Below are 22,611 nucleotides of genomic sequence, written 5' to 3'. Positions count from 1 at the left end.
CACGTAAGTGCTGTGAAGGCAACACCATGGAGTTTTCACTGAAAGGGTTTGATAAGGGACTTAAATTGTAGCAGGGGTAAATGCACTCTCTATTGAACTGGTTAGTTCATGTAAAGCTGTAGCTGCAATAATGAGAAAAATCATATCTAATTTCCTGGAAAAGTGGGAAATTGAGAGAATATATTTTAATGGAAGTCTTATTATTAACTCCTTGGTATTCTGGTACATTTCAGTGATCTCCAAACACAGCTGTACAGTACAAGTGCCAGTATTGGCACAGAGAACATCTGAGAAAGTTCCCTGTTGTGCCAAGACTGTGACATTGCGTTCTGCTGGAGATCTCTTTGGCTTTGCTTCATGCATACCTAGCAGATTTAGCAGATTGTGAAAATGAATGTTTGCCATTCTCGTGGCTGATTTTTGCATGCATCTGTTCACTCATCTAAACCTTAGTTACATGCTGCTACAAGAATGAAAGGCTATAATTTTTTTTTTCCTTGGAAATGGGGATTGTTTCATGCACCATGATTTCTGCTTAAGAATCCTGCACAGAAATTATGAAGCACTTGTCTCAGTATTTGTGTTAGAAGAAAGCATAGGTACAGGTACATATTTTAATCTCCCTCTACATATGTGTCTAGGCTTCGTGTTACAGGAAATAAGTGTGTAAATCAAGGGTAGTCCCCTTAGAAAGGAAAATGCCTGTTGGCAGGTACCAAAAGGTAAGTATTTAAGCACAGTATTTACATGTGATATTAACGTACCTGCAATTATTACATCACAAGTTCAACTCTGTAAGCCATAGTTCTTGCTTCATGCATCAGTTTGTAAGTAAGTACACAGAGTGTCAGATTGTTTAAATATTGAAGCTGTGCTATATTGAAGAGCTTGCAGAGAGATTTATACCCTGAATATTCCTCTTCTTCTTTTTTGAAGAAAATAATGGCCTGGCAATTAGCTTGATACTGTGAGATTGGATGGGGTCAGGAGAGAAAACTGACGTCTATGTGGTGCTCCAGAATTAATAGTGTTTACACTCTTACTTTTTAGAAAGTACATTTCTGACGTGGCTGCTTTTAATTTATAGTTTCACTACAATTATTCACAGTTCTAAACATCCCTTAGTACTAATATTTTGTTTCCACAAAAGAGGGGTGTAAGTGGTTAACTGTGTTTCAAAAGAGATCCAGGCAAAGACGAAGGGTGAGATGACCCTCTGCACACCCAGCCCCTGCAATATTCCCAGTAAATCCTTCCAGCTCACTGTTTTTTTCCAAATTATTTGTGCTCTGAAAATTTGTATTTGCTTTGTAGCGGTGATGTACTTTCCTGAGCCTTGTGCCTGTGCCACCAAAGTTAACATGCTCCGTCTGAAAGGTAAAGACAAGGATATAAAGGCAAGAAAGCCATCAGTGGAAGCATTGTGCCCCACAGTACTCTTAAAACACTTGCTTGTAGCACTTCCAAAGCACCCTGTAAATCTTTATATCACTCTTCAGAGACTGTCATTTCTTTTTCCACAGCATAAACTTTACTGGTCCTCCTCTTTTCTCAGACACCCTCTTTTCTGAGTAGCAACACAAAAGGAATAGAGCTAAAAAGTGAGTCCCATTAGTCATGCTGTGTAAGGTCCAGTGAAGTGGATTTCCAATTATTGCTAATTTATTCAAGTGTAAATTGTTGCACTGCGAGGGGGCTAGCAGTAGGGGTAGGTGCAGCAGGCACCTGACGGCGCACGGCATGCAAAGGCTGTCATGGTCACCGCATCTCCTAGAGGCCTTCAGGGGGCTCTCACACACGTGTGGGGCAGCTCCACCACCCCACAGAAGGAAGAGGCAAAGGGTGGGTTTCAGCCCCTCCGTGCTCCTCTGTGCACCCTCCAGGGAGCCACGCTGCATGTAGGAGCTGCCATAGGCTCAAGACTGGGTCAGCCATTGGGGCTGGGTCCTCTGCAGAGTTTCACATCATTACATCTCTGGATCTGGTCTCTGTTACCTTCTCTCCAGTGCCCATGGCTCTAGAGAGGATGTGTAGAAGAGCTTTTATTTCAATTTCCAGACCCCATGATGGATATTTCCTTGCTGAGCCTGCCGGTCTTTCCCTGAAAAGGAGCTATCTACTTCTTTTTACTGAGTCATATTGAGCCTTTGGGCATCTTCCTAAAAAGCTGAGGGTATTTTCAGTGGTATTTAGATGCTTTGAATGTCTCATTTAGCCTGTCTGAACCTCCACATCTAGGGCATTCCAAGTATTGCTTTGTAGAAATTTCCTCTGCTCAGTGATCACGTTGACTCACCGACCCAGACCTTCCTTTGCAAGGCGGTATTGTCTCTCTGGCATAGGAAGAAATCCAGTAAAACCAGTGAATGGTGTATCAGCAGCATGTCTGGCAGTAAATCAGGTGGGTCTCCATGCTTTGCAGATTGGGACTAATCCTGCTGTCTCCTTCACTGTTAGTTTAAAGTCAGCACACTGCTAGATTCAGAAGAAAATACAGTGTGTTTCTCTAAGAAAACAGTGCATTTAGACTTTTAATACCCTACGTGCTCAATAATAAATATCTCCAGTAAGAATATCCCATCATTTTCACCAGATCATCTCTGACAAAGTTTTGCAAAATATCCCTAAGTACTCCTAATACGTGTTTGTCAAAGTGTTGTGGATTTCCGAGTGTTTGGTTTTGGCAGAATGCTGTAAAGTGTTTACACTCATGAAGATTTTGTTAAACTGGAATTCCACTGTGTTCTGCACTACGTAATATTTTACATAATGGAGATGTAAGTTTGCTCACTTTCCTCTTTTTTTTCCCCCGTTATAAAATGTAGGAGCTGAGAAGCAATTAGAAATGGTGATTTTCTTTTGGCAACTGAAAACTGTTAATAGTTGGAAAGTTATTTTTATGGCATAGATTGCTAATAAAATTCGCCTCTTCCTGCCAAAATCAGAGAGTCCAACTTTCAGCATCTCCCCAGTCTCTCTCTCTCTCTCTCTCTCTCTGCACGAGCCGTTCTCACAGACCCGGTTTCACTTCTGGCTGTTATGTTCATGCACTCTTGTCAAAAAATATTTTCTGCATCTCTAATTTCATCAAGATATGCTTGACTGCGGTCGTCAGAATCACTGAGAAATAGTGTTTAATTCAGGATTCGCTGTGTCTATGGCTGTGGCAGCTGAACAACTGAAATATCAGCGAGGAATCAGACCACCGCGGCTCCACGGTTTGTTGGCATGTTTGTGTAATTAGATGGGAAACGTCAGTATTGTGTGACTGCCCATTCTGAAGCTGTCCCCCATGTACAATGCAGTGTGCTTTTCTGATATTCATGCTGGAAACAGACTATATATATAAAAAAAAACCAAAACAACTCGACATTTAATTCTTCAAGACTTTTCATAGAGAACTGTGTCATATTTTCTGAAAAAAGATGTGCCCTTTTTTCTTCCTCCATTAGTCACAATAACACATTTTTAAATAGCAATCTTCAGTGACAATTACCTCATCTTTGCAATTTCTAAGGTATTCCTTGTTCTGAGGTACAGTCAGCAGCATCAAGGATAAGATTAGTGTAGAAGTCCTGAAGTCAGACATGGGTAGGATATGAACATGTAAGGATGTAATGAGCTAAGGGTTGAAATAAAATGAACAGAAAAAATTTAGTGTCGTCCTTCTTAAAGGTGGGTTGTTTCTATGAAACTTGATCATATTTGAAGTGAAGCTGTATCCTTCAGGTCTAGTGTGCCCTCTCTTTCACTGCTGATCTTAATTTACCTTGACATAATTATGGTGCTGTGGCTGCCTCCTCCCCTGGCTATGTCATTGCCTTGTGCAGTTCCTCTTGAGAATCGGTACATTGGGAGAGGTAGGTGGCCATGACGCAAAGCATGGCAAGTGATGTTGACTTTGGATGTGCTTTGCGGTGCAGTAGCAGTGTATGGGCTGGCACAGACCAGTGGTGGACCTGCAGTGGTGGGTGGTTTCAGCATGTGCAAGCCTTTCTGAATGGACACCATTTAAAGGTGCCGTGGCTTCCAGGGGAAAGGCTACATAGATTTGGATCCTTAAATATGAAGCTACCTTGAATTGACAGCAGTGGGGGAAAGGTGTGTGGCTCAAGGACACGTACTGATGTGCAGGTGTGCTGGTGGAACTCAGAATAGAAAATAGGGCAGGGGTCTAGACTCACACCATGTGTAAATCTAACCATTTCTGAGGTTTCTCTGAATATATTTAGCTAGGGAATTGGGTTTAGTGGGTGATTGTTTTGAATGATGAGCTGTTCATTACATCTGCTTTTCCTGACTGCTGATGTGAAATAATTGACAGATGAAATGTGAGAGGATAATTTCATGTTTCACACCAGTGATTCCATTTTATGTGGTTCCCTTCTCACATGATTGGGAAAGACTACTGTCGTATGAATCCTTTGCCTAACTGAATGATGAATCAGCAGGTCAATGATGAGGTCATATCAAGACCTCCCGAACAGCTCTTTATTGTTGTTTTGGTTTGGTTGGGTTTTGTAAAGGCTTCTGAATAGATTTTTTTTTGTCATGGCATACGGTTTCAGTGTTTATCCCAAGGTTCGGGCTGGTTCTGTCAAACATTTTAACTATGCAGTGGCAGTGATACCCAGTGGCAGTCCTTTTTCTGACAGCTAGCAGGGCAGCCAGTAGCTGATCAAACACAGACAGTGGCCTGGTCTTCAGCCCAGGGATAACGGCTCTGGCTGAGGGAGGAAAAGGGCACTATGGAGAAACTTACTTTGTACCTCTCTTGGTAGGGCCAAATGCGAGCAAAGCAAAACCTGTAGTACTTTTTATCCTGGTAGATGAGCCTGAAATGACCTTTGCTGTGTTCTGTTTGGCATCAGATAGCAGATCCTAAATGCAGCAGATATTCATGGTGGAGATGACACCAACATCCTTAGGAGGTGCTCCATGGGGCCATCACCAGCACTGCCCAGGAGAGGAGCTTGCAAAATAATGCAAAGGCACAGAAACTCTTCCCCTTTCCTCCATACAAATTTGAGATTACTGTTTGCATTGTAGTCCCACAGCTGCGCCAAGGTCCTTTTTAAAGAATTTGTCCCAGGTTTGCCTGGTGATACTGGGCACTCACAGAAAATTTCACATTTCCTCCTGCTGCTGCCCTTACCACAGAAGTAGGTGAGGGGACGGGAGCACAGCAGCTGGTGGGAGCCTGACACCAAGAGCATCCTTGTGCCCAGAGCACTGAGCCTTTCCACATTGCTCCTGAGGTTCCTGCCAGCACAGTTTTCCAGTTTCTCATTTACAGAGGGCTTTGCACGTTACTGCCATCGGAAGCTCCTAGGGCAAGATAAATACATGCTTTGTGCTTCTGCCTCTTGTCAATGACGCTATTCTTGAGCCCAGTCCCAGCCCCAATGCTTGGTCTGCAGGCCAGCAGATGCAGGAGGCTCAGCGAGGGTGGTCCGAGCTCAGCGCACACTGCATCCTGAGCTTCTCAATGACAGCCTCTCTGCCTGGCGGATGAGTCCCGGGGGGAGACCCAGGCAGCCCTTCACTAGAAGAAGAAGTTGGCAGCAGCACAGGGCCCCCAGAATAGTGATCATAAAGCTGGGAAGAAGCCTCCTCCTGTGGCTTGGTGCTGTGTGCCAAGCCGCTGTCCCTCCAGCCAAGGCAGGCCAAGGGGTGTCCCGCCAGGCCTGCCAGCCCCTTTCATGAGGCATCCAGGGCTGCCGCTGTGTGATGCTCCCAGCCAGGGACTGGGGGCAGGCTTGGAAACGAAACTCTGGCTTTTCTTCTTCACCCTTGAGTTTTTATGTCTAAACATAGCAACAGTCTCAGTTTTTCTTGATTTTGGTTCTCAGCCTCCATCTCCCTTCCACCAGAGGCGTGGGTATGGGGGATTGCACTCCATGGAGCAGAGAGCCAGCCGCTGGCCATGTGATTTTGTCCATCTCATTACAGCAAATGCATCACCTCCATGACTCAGCCCTTCTCCAGCCGCCCAGGGAGAGAGGCCTTTGGGAGCTGCTGCAACAATAATCCTGCCTCATTGCAGCGTGTGGCACTGCTGCTGTGCTAGGAAGCAAGCTAGTGGATCTCCTCCTTTGAAAATACCCAGCTAGCCATGTGGAAAACCTGCCTCCTGTTACAGGGTAGTCAACGCTATATTGCGAGCCCTGGGAGAAGGGGTTACTGAAATCACGGTAATTAAAATGAAAAGGTGATGCCAGGACAGTGTGATGCTGTTTTCCTTCATCTAATAGTTACTACAGAAAGAGAAAGTGAGACATTTCATAATCTGAGAAATTATCAATAAAGTAATAAAAATATCTTCTACATCCTGGCAGAAAATTCAGCGTGCAGTAAAAGCAGATGTTCAGTTCTCGTATCTCTCTGTGATTATTTTTTCCCCAATTTTGGGAGAAAGATGCTCAAACTCAGGGCATTAATGGGCCCTACTCTGCATCACTAGTTTGGTTCACTGTTTTCATGGTCTGCCATACTCCTCCCAGTCACAGTTCCCTTAACTCCTACATGTCTTCTGTTGATCCTCCAAAGGGTACTGCCTTGGGTAAATTCCCTCAGCAAGGAAGAGCTGTGAGCTGGCACCAGAGGCTTTCCTATAGACCCAGTTATGCTTGGGACCACTGGGATCACATGGTGACACAGCTTTTATCCTCCAACAGGGCAAAGCTTCTCTCCACCACCCACCCTGCACCAGCAGCCGTCCCTTCTTCTGGGGCTCTGCCGAGGGGTTCCCCAGTATGGGTATGGGTGTGGGTTTTCACATGGGGGTCTCCAGGAGCTGAGCTCTAGCTCACTCTAGATCCTGACTGGGGGCCAGAATGGCCCTTCTGTATGCCAGAGGATTTGCTGCAGGAACCTCCTCCCGAACAGCAGATGTCCTTGCCAAAGGAGGGTATTCAAGCTTATGTTTTTTTGTAAGAAAAAATGCTTCCTGAGCAGTTAGAATTTTCTCCCTAATTCTCTGTATTAAAATTAAAAAAAAAAAAAAAAAAAGGAGAAGAAAAAAAAGGAGAAAGTATTACTTTGTGCATGTGGCAGTGCAGCTTAAATATAATTAAAGGAAAACTACTCTTTTTTTTTTTTTTTTTCCTCTGGTTAAAGAGTTGCATTTATACATTTTAATATGAAGATATGCTCAGTGGGGAGCAAGAGCCTATCATTGGCTCTTACTGCAGGCAACACAAACCGCAAATGTAAAAGAAAGAACTGCAGCACAGAAAGGAGGAAGTGAATTTTAGATGCAGGGGGAAAATGCAAGTACTTAGACCATATCTGGGTCTATAAAGCTAGAGATAGAAGGCTTTATCTTTTATATTTTCTTTTTATTGTTTTTTATAGTGCTGTACAATACAAACATTACAACCTGGCTGACTCCTGCAGAGATGCCAGGCACTAGCATCGTGTCCAAAAATTAGCTTTATACATATGCTAAATTAAAGATTGGCAGCCGCAGCAGCACAAATCCCATATTGGCAGCAGTTTGCAAATCCCACGTTGGCAGTCTTCTCCACATGAAAGAAGAGAGGAAATACAAAGGGCAAAAAGCCCAAGAGACTTTCTCTATCGAATAGCAGCGAGTGGAACACATAAACTATCTGTAGGGAAAAAAAAAAAATCTCTGAATTACTGAAGATGAAAGATTAAATTGAATGTGTGATGAGCTCAGGCAAGGCTCTGTTTACACCTTTTGGAAGCAAACACTGGTTTGATTTTGGGAAGGGTGCAAGTCCAGTGATGAGCAGGGGATGGCACTTGCCCTATGGAGATTGGAACCAAGGGAGTCTGCTGCTTCTCTGACACTTATACAGGGCAGGAATAACAGCACTAAGCCTCTTAATTCCAACCGGTCACTAAATACATCAGACCCTGTAAAGTACATAGGGTTACTTTGTTACCCCTTCGCAAATTGTATATCTTGATCTATCTGCAGAAACCCCTTTATTTTTTGAATTCGCATTCATTATGAACCAATCAAAATTGCTATAGCTTTTTATTCATCGATATGAACATCTGTATTTGCATGTTTCTTCTGCTTATTACTGTATTCCGTGTGTGTTTCACAACAGTGAATATTTTCTCTTACATGTATGCATTTGGCAGCAGTTTTTTCATGCTCTGCCCAGCCCGGATGGATTGCTTTGCTCCTTACCCATCCTCCTATGTTATTTTGGCTGGCATTGCTTCCTTCTTGAGAAGCTGCTGCATCTGTTAATTTACCTTGAGATGTAATTGCTTCTAATGCTTTAGCCTGTTTGGATTTTAGAAGTCGCAAATCTTGTATTTGGCGTAGGCGTCTGGATCTAACAAAGATATTCAGCAGCATATCTTTGTTAGAAGGTGTCACCTAATATTTAGTTGTAATGGTTGGCTGTATCAAAATGAGCGTCCTGAGATGGTATAATTTGCATTTTTCCAGGGCTTTTATTTTTGTTTAGTGCTCACTTAAAGAATAAAGCATTTCATGGTCTTCCAAATCTCTGATCTAGCCCAGGACGTGAAGTTTTTTTCCTTCCCCAGGGAGGAATTTGCAGTCAATCCAAGAACAGCAAATGACAGACATTTAACCCTTTCCATCGGCATGCCGAGTGCCAGCCCTCACCACTTTGGGTTACAAACCCTGCCCAAGGCAGCCAATTCTAGGCCAGCAGCATGGGATCTCATGCACTGCCAAACTGATGGAAGCAGCTCTGGATCAGGCACATCTGCCAGGCAGGATAGGATGCATGGTACGATGCTCCTGGCCCTTGCTTCCTGCAGGCAAATGATGCAAGTGTTTTCTGCTTGCACTGGGCTTTCCAGCTGCATCAAGAGGTTGGCTGCAATGACTGGACATGGGACTTGGGGGAGGAGAACATTGTTCCTGCATTACTCATCAGCTGACCTCTGGTAGTCATGTCCTGGACAGAGGCACTCAGGTTTTCCACTGGGGCACCCACTGCAGCCTGGCTGTGCTCCATGCTCATGGTGGCTTTCTCTGCCAGGTCTGATTTCGCACATTCACTCTGCTGAGTCTTCTCTCACCACTGCAGCCCTGGTTTTGCTCCCAAGCTTTCTCTGGAGTCTGAAGGACTGTCTGTGACCTTGAGTTGTCTGGCTTTGGCTGTAGATGCCAAGATGCTTCACATAAGAAAAATTATCAGCTGGCACATTCTAAGCAAATAGAAGCAGCTCTTTTTAACAGAGCTTTTTTACAGGTGAGCTATTTTCTTTCTGTTGTGCAGATATGCATCAGTCTAAAAAAGTAGTAGGGCATATTTGTGGAGGAATCCAGTCAAAGGCTATTAAGCTCAAAAATATTGCCTCTCACTCCAGCAATCTCTGAGTTGTAGGTAGGGGAGGAGTTTATTTCTTCAAACATCTAGGAAAAGTGGATTTTTGACAGCTTCTCTCAATTATGAATGGATATAGACCAGTTTACAAAGTAGGAGAGAGTAAGGATGTGAAGTTTAGATAGATTTTTTGGTGATTACTCTGACCAGCTAAGGACACCACATAAATTTGTGATTGTAGCTTGGATCCATGATGTTCTGGGTTGACAAATGTGCAACTTTACTCATGCTATGCATACCATTTTTCTGTTACTGCGTACTGTGCCTGTAGTGTATTAAACCATAAGAAATCTGTCCAGATTTCTCTAGAAGAGCTTGCTATGCTGGAAATTCCTTCTGTTATCTCAGGTTCAGGTTTGATTTTATCAATTCTGATACACTATGTGAATGCCAGAGTAGTTACATATGGGTTTCACTGTATGAAATTCTTGAGTCTAACAAAATCAATACCACATAATTCATGACCACTGACCTCAAGGAGAGCAAGCCCATTACATAGCAAGTGCCCATACTGAGGAAGGTGGTAGTGAGGCCAATTTCTGAACATCTTAGGACACCAACAAGGATTAAGTGCAGCCCTGCCAAGAAAGACCTGGCACTACTGGTGAATGGAAAGCTGGACATGAGCCGGCAATGTGCCCTCACAGACCAGAAAGCCAACTGTATCCTGGGCTGCATCAAAAGCGGTGCAACCCAGCAGAGTGAGGGAGGTGATCCTGCCTCTCTACTCTGTGCTGGTGAGGCTTCACCTGGAGTACTACGTCCACATGTGGAGTCCTCAGTACAGCAGAGATGTGGACCTGTTGGAGAATGTCCACAGGAGGGACACAAAAATGATCCAAGGGATGGAACACCTCTCCTATGAGGACAGGCTGAGAGAGCTGGAGCTGTTCAGCCTGGAGAAGAGAAGGCTGTGAGGTGACCAGATAGCAGCCTTTCAGTATTTAAAAGGGAGCTACATACAGGAAAGAGGGGGACAGACTCTTTAGCAGGGTTTGTGGTGATAGAACAAGGGAAAATGGCTTCAAACTCAAAGAAGGTAGATTTGGGTTAGATATAAAGAAAAAAATCTTTTACAGTGAGGGTGCTGAGGTACTGGAACAGGTTGCCCAGTGATGCTGTTGATGCCCTGTCCCTGGAGACTTTCAAGGCAAGGTCAGATCAGGCCCTGGGAAACCTGATCTATCTATGAATGTCCTTGTTCATTGCAGGGGAGCTGGACTAGATGGACTTCAGATGTCCCTTCCAACTCTATAAAGATTCTGTGATTCTATGAGCAACTTGATATGTGCATGACAGTGCCTGGAGCATCTCTTGGGTGTCCCCTGATGGATGCTGCCTTCACAGACCAAGCATGTTTGAGGCCATGGGTAAACCCTGGTGTTCCCCAGAATACTGCTGCTGGCATGCAATTGTTCAGTGTGGGTGACCCGGGCTGTGGTGTCTGAGGGGCCGCTGAGTGAGAACAGGTGTTTTGTAGTGGACAACAAAGCATCAGAGTTAAGCAAACTTCCTTGTGAATCATCATGGATGTGCTAGTAAGGTCCACAGGACATCCAGGGACAAGGTGTGGAAAGGGAATGACAAAACCACAGGATAGCTGAGTCCAGTTTTATTTATATATTGAGCCTATTCAGGCTCAGGCTAGGCTAGTTACCCTTCTGGAATGTGTGAATAGCTTGCTCCTGAACGATGGACCTTATCCTGTGTTAGTTCTCTGCACCATGTGGGCAAAGTGATTTTAGTTTGGGATTAGGAGCTTTAACAATGAGACACACTTTCCCATTGGCAGCGGCTTTTACTTTCTGTAACTTCTTTCTGCTACTTACCCAAAACACTAGTGGAGCTTTTGTTTATTAAACACATTCATTAATTTACCATTTTCAGTGCAGCTTTAACACGCCTAAATTATTTGTAGATGCCTTACATCTTAATCACAGTTAAGCCAAACAATACATATTTATCTCATTTCATCTCCTTTTTTCGCTTCAGTCCTTTTTGCTTCCATGTGAACACATTTCTATTTATTATGATCTTTCCGATGAGAAAGAGCCTAGAATTAAAAATAACTGGATACTGGCAGTGCTGTAGTGGCAGAGCTGCACAGGGAGCTCCGCTGGCTGTTTCCTTATGAGTGCCATGTCACACAGCGTGCCCCTTTCCCATTTGCCATCCCCAGTGAGCCACGCCGCAGCTACTGCTTTGTCTTTCTCACTGATGATCTGTGGCTTTGAATTTCATTTTTATCTTTAGATCTTTCGTATTATTTCTCGTACTCTCACACAGCTTTTCATTTTTTTCCACATTAGGATCGCTAGAAAATTTTCATTGGGGTGATGCTTACATTTTCTTCAAGACCATGATGCAAATTACAACAACAAAAAAGGAGGGGAGTACCCTGGGCATTTCTCTTAGCTCGATCTGATTCTTTTACTTCTTATTTCTGCTTATCGTGTACTTAACAGTCTTTTACAGCGATGTGCCTTTTTCTCCTTCAACGTGAATTCTGAGTGATTGGGAAGCAGAGGTATAATAGATAAATTGCACTGAAATTATGAGGAAATCTTGAACAATAAAACTCTGTCACAATGCGTAATTGTTTGAATTGTCCTCCTGACTCCACTGCATTAATTTCATTTTGTAAAAGCATAATGGCATAAGAATATGTATCAAAAAGCCTGAAATTATTCATAATTGTGACCGTCTACTCCTCCCCCATGTCCTGTCAGTTTCTTCATCCCAGATTAGTGTCTGTTGGCTTGGGAAGCAAAGAAGGAGCAGATGGACCACAAAATGAGATTCTGTAACCTTCTTAACCAATAGATCTGCTTTCTGCATGTATTCAGACATATTTACTTACTGTAGTGACAATTATCAGTTTTATTTCTTTTAAGAAAACCAAACAACTTCAGCTCAGTATGAACGAGAGCAAACTAAATTGTTGTCTGGCACCACTACCATCCATATCATTTTAATCAATTAGGAGTCGTATGGCCAAATTTCGAGCTGTGTTATACCTGAATATGTCCATTAAATTAAGAGAAATGCTTTGATATAAGGGGACTTTATAGGGACCAAAGTAATCACGGTACACATAGTGTGTGGAAACTAGATAACATTTTATTGTTCATAACACAGGTCAGAAGAGAATAACAATATATTTCCTTGGATACAATTTTTAACACACTTTTTTGATGATCAGATGGAGCATCTTCTAACTTGCAAATGAAGGGAGTTGGATACAAGAGTAACCAAATCATAACCATGACAAAATGCATTATATAAAGAATTTAGTTTATTCAGAAGCTCTGCCTCATTTGAAGAGCACCCGTTCAGAGCACTGGGCACGTTTTAAGGGAGAGAAGGTAAACATCATTGACTAGTGCTTGGATAAGATTTCTCTTTGAGTGGAAATTGCCATACATCCATGGCAGCGATAGATTCCACTCATGTAGCAGTATGTTAGTCTTTTTCATTTAATAAAGTGCCATGTGTGTCATCCAGGATAGCAGCCAGTGGCCCCAGAAACACTGGGGTGAGGTTCATGTCGCCTCTTGTCCAGGAGAAAGGAACATCTTCTGAGCCAGTTGCCTGCAAGGGAGCTGGGCACCTCTAATGATCAAACCACCTCCATGTCTGTGGCAGTTGTAATGGGGTAAGATGAATCTCTGTTTAGAGACACCAGCCCATCTCTGTTGACTGTAAAATTAGCCTAAGAAAAACACAGAGCACACTCCTGGCTTTGGATGACTCAGGCTGGATGAGAGTGATCCCATCTCTGTGTCTAAGGAAGTCTGCAGAACTAAAAAGCAGAGGGGAAGGTTTTGCCCACATAAGCTGGTTGCACCAGGCTCCTTTACTAAAATGGTGCCTTCACTTCCATGCCAGGCACATGGGACATGTCCAACACCTATATTGCATGCACACGGCCAAGCACTGGGTGTCTTCCTTAAGAGGAGAAAGGAACATGCCAACCTAGTGATTAGGGCCTGGAGTTTTAGGAGTTTAGGTAATCGAGAAAATAAAAACGAGAAGCAGGGACTTTGTGTACAAGAATTGCCTGGCTGCCTTATATGCCTGAGAGCATTGCCAAGAGCTGCAGGTGTTCAATCAGACTGCTTTTATTCGAGGTGCCCAATGTGGATTTGGAAACCACCATGTAAGGAACCTGGCTTGAAAATTGACCTTAATTTCTTCTAATTGCATGCCTTATTCTTCATTATTTTTCTTGTTAAAGACAGAAATTAGAAAGGCAGTTCACTAGTGCAGCTATTTTTGACTCATCGCTGACTTTGTCTTACTTCTTGTTATTTAATGGGTTCCAGTGGCCATATGCTGTGGAGAATCCTGGAACAAAGTGAGTAAACTGGGAGGCATTGCTCAGAAGGATAAATTTCACAGTTGGAAATACACTTAATACTAAGCCTTCTAACCAGTTTTTCCAGAAATCACAAACTTGATTACTATGATATCTGAACATGGCATTAGCTACTCTAATGAAGAAAATAACTGATACACCATGGAAATTAGGTCTAATTAGTTCTCGTTAAGATAAATATCTGAGTTTAGCTGAAAAGTTGAAGGGAGTGATTTTACAGTGTTCCAGACTGTAAATACGGCCCTTGCTCTTCACCCTCCCCCATCTTGGAATAATACTGGTAGAAGTGAATGCAAAAGGTCTCCTTGTCAGAATCACTGCAGCCTGTACCCACCTGACATGGGAAAAAGTGACCAAGTTGCTAAGCCATTTAACTCCTGCATAGCTTAAAACCCATTTATTTTTTTCCATGAATTTTAGGCTCTGAGACTATCTTTAGAACCACACAACAGAGTATCACACACCTGTTCGTTTTCTTCAGTTAAAGAAATACAACTATTTTCCTATGCCAAATCAAAGTCGCTATTAAATTCTAAAGGAGAAAAGATGGATATAGATATGTATATATGTGATGGGCCATCCACACATACGTGTATATACACCATGGCCACTTCTAGGCCTTGTTCGTGTTTGCAGATGACACACAACCAGAAGAATGCCTTGCAGGGTGCTGGCAGATGATGAGCCAGGCTCTCTTCCCCCTTCACCAATGCAGTTACAGTGTGATGAAAAGCAGAATTAAGCCTTGGTTTTAGTTGCCTATTCATTTATTTATTTTGCTTCTTCGGGGCACAGAAAGCACAGATCAAAACTGTTTATTGCCCAGATAAGCTGGAGTTTCCAGTTTGCACACATCTTGTTTTCTGCAAAGCAAAAGAGAGAGGAATCCATGTTAGCTAATAATTCTATTTGATATCTTCTGATTTTCACAGAATAAGCTTTAAAGTGAATCCTCTAAAAGTCTGCCTCCAGATTATCAATTTTTCAGAGCCTCTGAGCTAGCAGCCCATAGGCCCTAAAACCACTGTGCGCATTCTGTACCACTACAGGCTGTTTTGAAAACGTAAAATATTAAGGAGGCAATTTCCCTTATTTGTTGAGATCTGTTTAATTCCTTTGCCGACAGCCTGGCAGAGCTGCCTCTTTTGCCAGCTGCTTCTGTTCCCCTCTGCCTCTAGCTCGCCTCTGGGAAGGGGGCATGGCACAGGGACCTGCAGAGCAGCAGGGACGTCTCCTTGATGTGTCAATGCCACTGAGAGCCCAAAGGCGTGGGGATGGTGTGCAGGACCAACCTGGAGATCTGCTGGTAAGGAGCACTGCTCCTGGGAGCAGTGTCACAAAGCTGGACCTGGGGCGTGCAGGAGGAAGGTGATGGCAGGAGGCACAAGAGCTCCTTCCAGATGCATACAGTCCCTCTGCAAAACCAGCTCTCCATCTGTATGTCTCCTTCTTGGCAAGTCTCAAGTAAGGGGAAAAGTGAGTGATCTGAAGTTTATAGTCATGGTTCATGATGATTTTCTGTGCCTCTGTGCCTTGACAAACACACATCTCTGCCCACTGACATCTTTTCTTGCAAAGTGAGTGTGGGGGAAACCATGGCAAGCTAGTATTCAGTTTGACTGGATGAAGGTGAATAATAAGTGAGTAAAAGAAGATGACTCTTCGTATGGCCTTTAAATATTAATAAATATCCACTTTCATTACTCATTCCCTATTATTAATTTATTTCTCCTATTATATTATTGGTCTTTCTGGTTGTTACCGCTCTCTTTCATTTTCATACTTAAAAGCGTCGTGAAGGTTCCCAAATCCTCCATTCATAGATGTACATGCACAACTGCAGGATGAGATTCCATGCAGACCAGCAGCAGATGTATGTTGATTTCTTCAGTGGGAGCCCATTGCAATGATTTCGTCATGCAGCACCAAGACAGCAGTTGTTGTTTTTTAAAATCTATTTACTCTTTCCGTAACAAACCTACTGATTGCAGAAATGAGAACTCAGCCTGCAAACAGTCCCAGCTTAAGTAAAATCACCCCCACACGAGACTGTAACAGTGGCAGATGGACAGAGGAAGACTGTGTATATAGTCATATTTTTTACCATTATAGTATAGACCCTTTCAGCTTGCAGCGAGTGACTTGCCATCTGCAAATGTGAGTCTTTCCTTTTCTGCTGAGGCACTGATTCAAGAATCATGATTTCTAAAGTTGGAGTTGCAGTATTAAGTGGTTTATCTCTCGTTTAAAGGCATATTTGTCTCGCGATTTTGCTTCAAACACATTGGAAAGGCATCCTGAAAATTTCCCTCAGATCTCTTCTTAAGACAAAAGGGAAACCCGGTGGCTCCGGCTTAGGTATGTGGTGAGGTAATGGGTTGCGCACATGAATAGTTTTTTGTCAAACAGTTCCTTATCGTTGTTGTTCTCCCTTCTTTTCTCTGTGCATTTTTCAAATGGCCTGTGAGGTTTTTTGATGCTCTATGGGCAAACGATTTGCTCTGTGTCCGTCTCAGATGTGGGCTGCCAGGAGCGCTGCTGTGGCTCACATACTGACCTGCAGCATGGACATTTGCTGTAGGGCCGCTTCTCTAAATGGATGGAGAATCCGATCTCTACACAAACGTCATTGATTTTAAGGGCCAGACTTTCGTGTAAATGGCTGCTGATTTGGCGGGAGCATCAATTTTACATGTATTTGCAAAAGAGATCTGGGCACGTTTTTAAAACCCCTCGGTGTGAAATGCTGCCTTCCACGCTGCTGCTTCCCTGTTCTATGGGTCTGTAAGTTTTAAAAGCATGATGAGGATGTTGAGCATCACAGAGCTCAGGCAAGCATATGCAAGGTACAGCCTACCCAGCCTTCTGCTGCTCTCACATGATGGGCAGGGAGTCGCTTATTCTCAGGGTCACGACTCATACAAGTTTAACAATTTTTTTCCCTCTGTGTAGCCAGCAGTAACCAAAAAATCTCCTTCGGGGATGAAAGCCCATTTTGAACTTGTCTAAAAAGGAGAGGATGCAACGCAGTTCTGGCAAATCTGTTTCAAGAGGTGCTGCAGTACGCGCTGTGATTCTAATTTTCACCAAATCAGGGTTGCTCTCCGCAGAGGGAAAAAGAGGAAGGGTTTCTTTTGTTAATCACACACACCAGAGCCTCGTACAAAACAAACTATTAAACACGGTAATTACAGTCATTTTTTGTTAAAATATTTCTGTGCAGTAAACCTGTGGCTTTGAAAACTCTACCAGAAGCAAAGGAAAACAACCTGTAATGAAAAAATTGAAATCAGAAGCCACTAATAACACTAAAGGGAGCCCAGAAGCCAAATTAATGTTTCTACAAAGAAATACTTTCCTATACCAGGCAAATTCATAGTAAGAGTCTTACCTGGGTCTTTATATACAGGATTCAGATTTCATTTCGAAGCACGCTTTTTACAAACTGTTTAGTGTTCATATGTCATTACCACTGTTGGGCCAGATTGCACCTGGCATCGATATAAACAAAGCTTTGGCAGGAATTCTTTCCTTTGGGATGGAGACATCTGATTTTCAAGCAGAAAACGTGTCAGTGTTGCAAGACACTCCAAATAGCCTGTTTTACCAGCGCAGTAAATTAACCCGCCTGGTGTAGTGTTAAATGCTTTACAAACATCGACTGAAGGCGAGGGAGGGAAACAGCAAAAAACAAACAAAAACATTTCAATAACTAGCTCGACTAGTAGCAGTGGGAAAACTACCACCACAGCTTGACAGCAGGAGGTGGGCCTTGGGAAACTGGACTACAGGGCACAGTTTCTGTGTTTTGTCCTGTGTTTGTAGCAGAGAGCATGCCACGGCACAGGGAGGTGCAGAGAGATGGAGCAGGAGCAGTTACATGGGCAATGGAATAGGCATCTCCCAACAGAAAGCTCCATTTAAGACACAGATTAGGATATCAGCACACAGTGCCTTGAACTCATCATAGCCTTGTCTACAGGAGGAAAATTATGTGCAAATAATTACACTCAAGGGGTTTGTCTCCAATGCTGCAAACCGCTGGCAGTCAGTGGCAAAAAAAAAAAAAGAGGATACAAGATTCAGCTGTCCCCTGGCTTCTCCATCATTCAGGATGAAAACACCAAACTGAACTTTTGGGCACATAGAACTGGCGGAGTGGAAGCTCTTGTCTCTAGGTCTGTGTTTGTGTTAGCTGAATGGTATGCAGGGCAATGGGGCTCAGCCTGTGCTGACTCTGCACATAAGCGTTCAGCTTTAACTGCCAGAAAGTAGGTCCATGTGCATATGGAATTGAATAGTGACCTGTCCTGTAAAAGCAGTGTTCTTAAAGGTATGAATCTGTGTCACTTTTAGTGATCGGAGGAGACCGAAGCCATTCTGCTACTATTGTCTCTCTATTTTAATTACCGTAATAGCCATCTATTTACAAACATGTAAGCAAGTGGGCTACAATAATTAATTAATATTCATAATCACTCATAAAAAGTGACAAAGCTTTTGTTAGGGTGGATGATACTTCCAAAGAGGATCAGATTTATATGAAGGGTAGATTTATATTGATATGATTCAGCATGCTCGCTTCTTGCTAGGGCAGCGATGGAGGAGTTAGCTTCCATACTGGCAGAGATTTTATCTGGTCAACAGGAAATGAAAACTGGCCAAGAAACTGCCAACACAGAATCTGAAGCTGCGAAACCTGGTCAAGAAGAAATTAAGCCAAATAAGCAACAGATGAAGAATTATCTTAAAGCAAAGATCAAATCACTCAGTTGGAAATGAGAATTATATTGGAAAAGGTGATGCTGAGAGCGTGGAGGGATGTAGGAATTTAAAACATTAATATTAATAAATATATGTAAGTGTTGAACACCAGTAATTTTTTTCTAATGGACTTAAACATTTTTCAAGGAAATGAGAAAAAACAAAAAAGTAGAAAGCTTTAATATGTCTAATAAATAATAATAATAATAATAATAATAATAATAAAGACTTACAATAAATAGCAGAGGGGGATTTAAAATCTTACGAATAATTTTGAAGAGAATGCCAGATATCTGAAGCCCATTGAGGACATAACTTATCAAATGAGGAACCAGAAAAGAAAGACACTCCGGTAGGGTACATATTTTACAGCGCTAGCATTGTACCTGATGCAGCACCCTCAGCTTTAGAATAGTCCAGAGGTTTCAAGAGAGACAACAGGCTTCCTAGGAAGTCAACTGGGCAATCACCTGCTACATGCAAGAGTGGGGAGAGACAGAAAACAGGTGGAGTTCTCTTGGTATAGAGCAAACAAGGTTCAGGGACCACTTTGGTTTACAGTGGCCACAGCCCCATCACAAACAAAAGCAAAGACATCCTAACTGCCAATGGACAGCACAAGTGCCACGAACATGCTGGTGGGGACAGTGTTGCAGAGCCCAGCTGGAATTAACAAAAGGAGCAGGGTGCTTCTGGAGATGGCTGGTGCCACTGTACTGCTGAATTTGATGCAGGCAGTTATACAATAGTAAAGAAAGCTGAGACAATGTGAGTAAAAATGATAATTTCACAGGTGTCTAATTTGTTAGTACTGAATTCCATTTTATCACAGCTGGTTTAAAATTAATATTAGGAAGAAAAAAAAAATAAGAGTGCCAAATGAATACAGTTATACTGCTGTAAAATCCTAATTGTCCATTTAGTTCATCCAATGCAGGAAAATAAGTTACAGTGCTACCAGCATTTCGGCAAACAGATGCATGCCAAAGTTTTGCATCAACTTAATATTATTGGTGTTAACTAAATTAATTGTTAAATCAATACAAAGGTGGGGTATGGGTTGGCCCCAATACGTTATATGTGTATTAAGATGTGGTCTGAACCCACCCTATTAGTCTTGGATTGATTTTTCATTGAGAGAAAACATATGATAAGCCAGACAAAGAATTTGAGCTCAAAGCCTGACAGACTGCTTGAGGTAGATGAAATCTTTGTTGGACTTGGACGTGGATGTATCTAACAGTAGGTAATAGAGACATGGCTGAAGGAGCCCCTATGCCCAAGCCTGAAAGAGAGGCTCTGAAGTGAGCTATCTAACTTGAGGCAAGAGTTGCAGTAGTCAGGTAATCAGAGATGTAGCAAGGTTCCCTGCTTCCAGAGGCCCCCATGTATGCTGAGGTACCAGTATGGGTCAATAAGTGTGGATATAAGAACTGAACCATCTTGAGATGGTTATGATGGGATTCAGACACTTGCTTGAATCTCACGGCTACCTCTTCGTTAGCAGGAAAGAAATGAAGTCATGAGTGCGTAGCTGGATGGCTCCAGTTCTCTAGAAGCAGCTATGCTACTGGAAAAAAAAAATAATAAAAAAATAAAAATAAAGCAACAACAAAAAAAACTCAAACAGCTTAGAAAGTTCTTCTTTCTTACTGACCCTCCTGGCTGCTTATTGTCAGCCTTTACAATCCCCTTGCTTAAAATGGTTCAATTTTTTGTTTGGCCATGCTGAAATGGTCTAGATTTAAAAATAAAAAATACAAAACTATTTCCCTACCCAGAAGTGAAATAAACCTGAGTTTTTCTAATGTGATTGCTCTGTGATCCAGTTTGCATCTCGGCTTGAGAAGCGGCTGCTTTGGAAGCTCTTGCATAAGGGAAGAAAGGAGGATGGAGTGACAATAAGCAGAAGATAGGAGCTGCTTAGATCTCACAGAAATAAACCTGAATTGATTTATCTTATACTTTGATTGGGAAATATGCACCAACCTTACTTCAGATTTTCCAGAAGCCCTGCTGTGAAGCACCTCCTTAGCCTAGCATTAAAAATAATTGATTTCATCAGGAAAAAAGTACAGTTGAGGAAAAGCTTAGGGAAGGAAATGCCACAAGTTCCAGTAATTTGTTCTGCTGCAATCAGGAATATCTAAATGAGGAACTTAAAAAGGTGTTGAAGAACACCAATCAATAATTAAGATTTCTTCTGTATGTGTCTATGAAGATGTGTATTGTATCATACCAGTAATGTACAGTTCATCTATTAGTAAGGTACAAATACTGTGACTGTGGGGCTGGCACAGGGGAGATTTAACCTAGAAAAATCACCACCTCCTCGGGTGCCTCTTTCAAACCAAAGAAAAATCACAGTTTTTTTTAACACTGATCATAGGTCTAGGCAGGAACAAATTCACATCCTCAGATTTGGTTTAGACCACAGAAAACAACTTTAGTCATTTCTAGGAGGTCCTTTCTCCTTGCCATGAGTACATGAGTCACTGAGTTGATCTTATTTTATACACAAGGGCTCAGTCTCTGCCTCAGATAGTCACTGCAGAGGCAGGGACGTGCGGGATGCGGCATTCTGGTGCTGCTTCCTCTCTCCGTCTTCAGGGGTGTAGGTGAGAAGGAAGGGGGGCTGTTGCAAAGGGATTCTGCCAAGAGTGAACAACAAGCTGTAAGCTGCCGAAAAAACACTGCCTACAGGAGGTGCCAATTTGTATTTGGGATGGACAGGGATCATTGACTCACTGCTGACACCTGTCCAAGTGGGATCTCTGTAAGAAGGAAGCTCTTCTAGTGGAGAATGAAGGATTTCTGGTGAAGTCCAGCACAGTGAGACAGTCTTAACACTAAGGTAAGTACTGGTGGAGAAATACACGTATAAAAAAGCCTGATCAAAGGAGCAATCCCTGGTGCCTTCGCTTAGTGGGACTGAGGGCCCGTGTTGTATAGGGGCAGCCTTCCAGAGCAGACTAACAGCAGCGACATGTACACGGCATGTTGCTGGGCATCTCCCTGTGAAGTTGGTGGGGCTCTTGGGGTCCTACAGTGTAATTGTTCTGTGTGGTTTTTCTACAGCTCCAACAACTGGAGTAGCATGAGCAGTGTGCCACATCAACATGGCATTTGTTTCTGATGTCAAGGTGACCTATGAGAGTGGCTGAAAACATGCAGGCCTTGCTGGAGCACTGGACAGCACTGAGCAGTCCTACCCATACATCTTCTGGGGCATGATCCAAGAGACCCATCTGTGAGACCACACTATTGATTTGGTTTGGTGAAACTAGAGACTTTCCTCCTCCAAAGGAGAACCTGGAAGCAAATGAGGAGGTGGGCCTCTCAGGTGCTTGGAGCCCAAGATCTTTGGGTAGATATGGGAGCTCAGTTGTCTGATGGAACTGATGTTCTCAGAGGGTCCATACACAGAAATTACAACAAATTTCATGATCTTCAAGGGAATGTGGGACTGTGTGAGGTGATCTCTGCTTCAAAAAGCTGCCCATGAAATAAAAAGGCTTAAGAACCCTTCTTCTAGATGGCACAAGAACCCACCTGGGAGTGCGGTACCTGAGTGATCAGTTGGTGCCATAAGTTCTGTGCTAAATCCATTATGTGGAAATTGTTGCAGCTACAAATTATACCGTTTTACTTTAAAATATGAGTTGAAAATGATCCCAACATTTTTTTCTCTTTAGAAGCATGATCTGCTGTGGGCATAACCTGTATATATTTGGTCTTTGTAAACTCTCGGATTTTGATCAGTTACAACATTTGAATAGTTCATTTGAAAGGGACCTTCAAAGACTGCCTGTCCAACTACCTGATCTCCTCAGGGCTCACCAAAAATTAAAGCACATTATTGAGAGCATTAGCTAAACTTCTCTTGAATACTGACAGGCATGTGATATCAACCACAAGTGCAGTTTACCTGATTCTTCTTAATGCCTTCTGTGTAACCCAGGGCCCTCAGAGCACCATGGGGCAGGTACTGACTCTTTCAGTGAAGGCCTTTGCCCTTCACTTGCTTTCCTTTCAATAACTGTCTTAAAATTTGAGGAGTACTGCAAGTAGTTTTTAATCTAAAGACCTTTCCTCGCCTTTCCCTAGATGCAGGCTCTCACT

General features: G+C 42.8%; 1 protein-coding gene and 1 long non-coding RNA gene across 10 annotated transcripts in view; one reads left to right on the top strand and one right to left on the bottom strand.

Annotated features, from left to right (window-relative positions):
• CLYBL (citramalyl-CoA lyase) overlaps window positions 1-22,611 on the top strand; it is a 152,050-nt gene that overhangs the window by 97,038 nt on the left and 32,401 nt on the right. The gene's annotated exons all lie outside the window — the stretch shown is intronic.
• The window catches only part of LOC107307981 (uncharacterized), a 55,899-nt gene continuing 45,732 nt past the window's right edge, over window positions 12,445-22,611 (bottom strand). Inside the window, exon 2 of the long non-coding RNA XR_014942054.1 lies at window positions 12,445-14,588. This is a non-coding gene — a long non-coding RNA (uncharacterized LOC107307981). The remainder of the gene's footprint in view (window positions 14,589-22,611) is intronic.

This window comes from Coturnix japonica, chromosome 1, assembly GCF_054131305.1.
Source record: "Coturnix japonica strain WE chromosome 1, WE-NBRP24, whole genome shotgun sequence".
Classification (NCBI taxonomy): Eukaryota; Metazoa; Chordata; class Aves; order Galliformes; family Phasianidae; genus Coturnix; species Coturnix japonica.
This window is presented reverse-complemented; position numbering and strand designations above follow the sequence as displayed.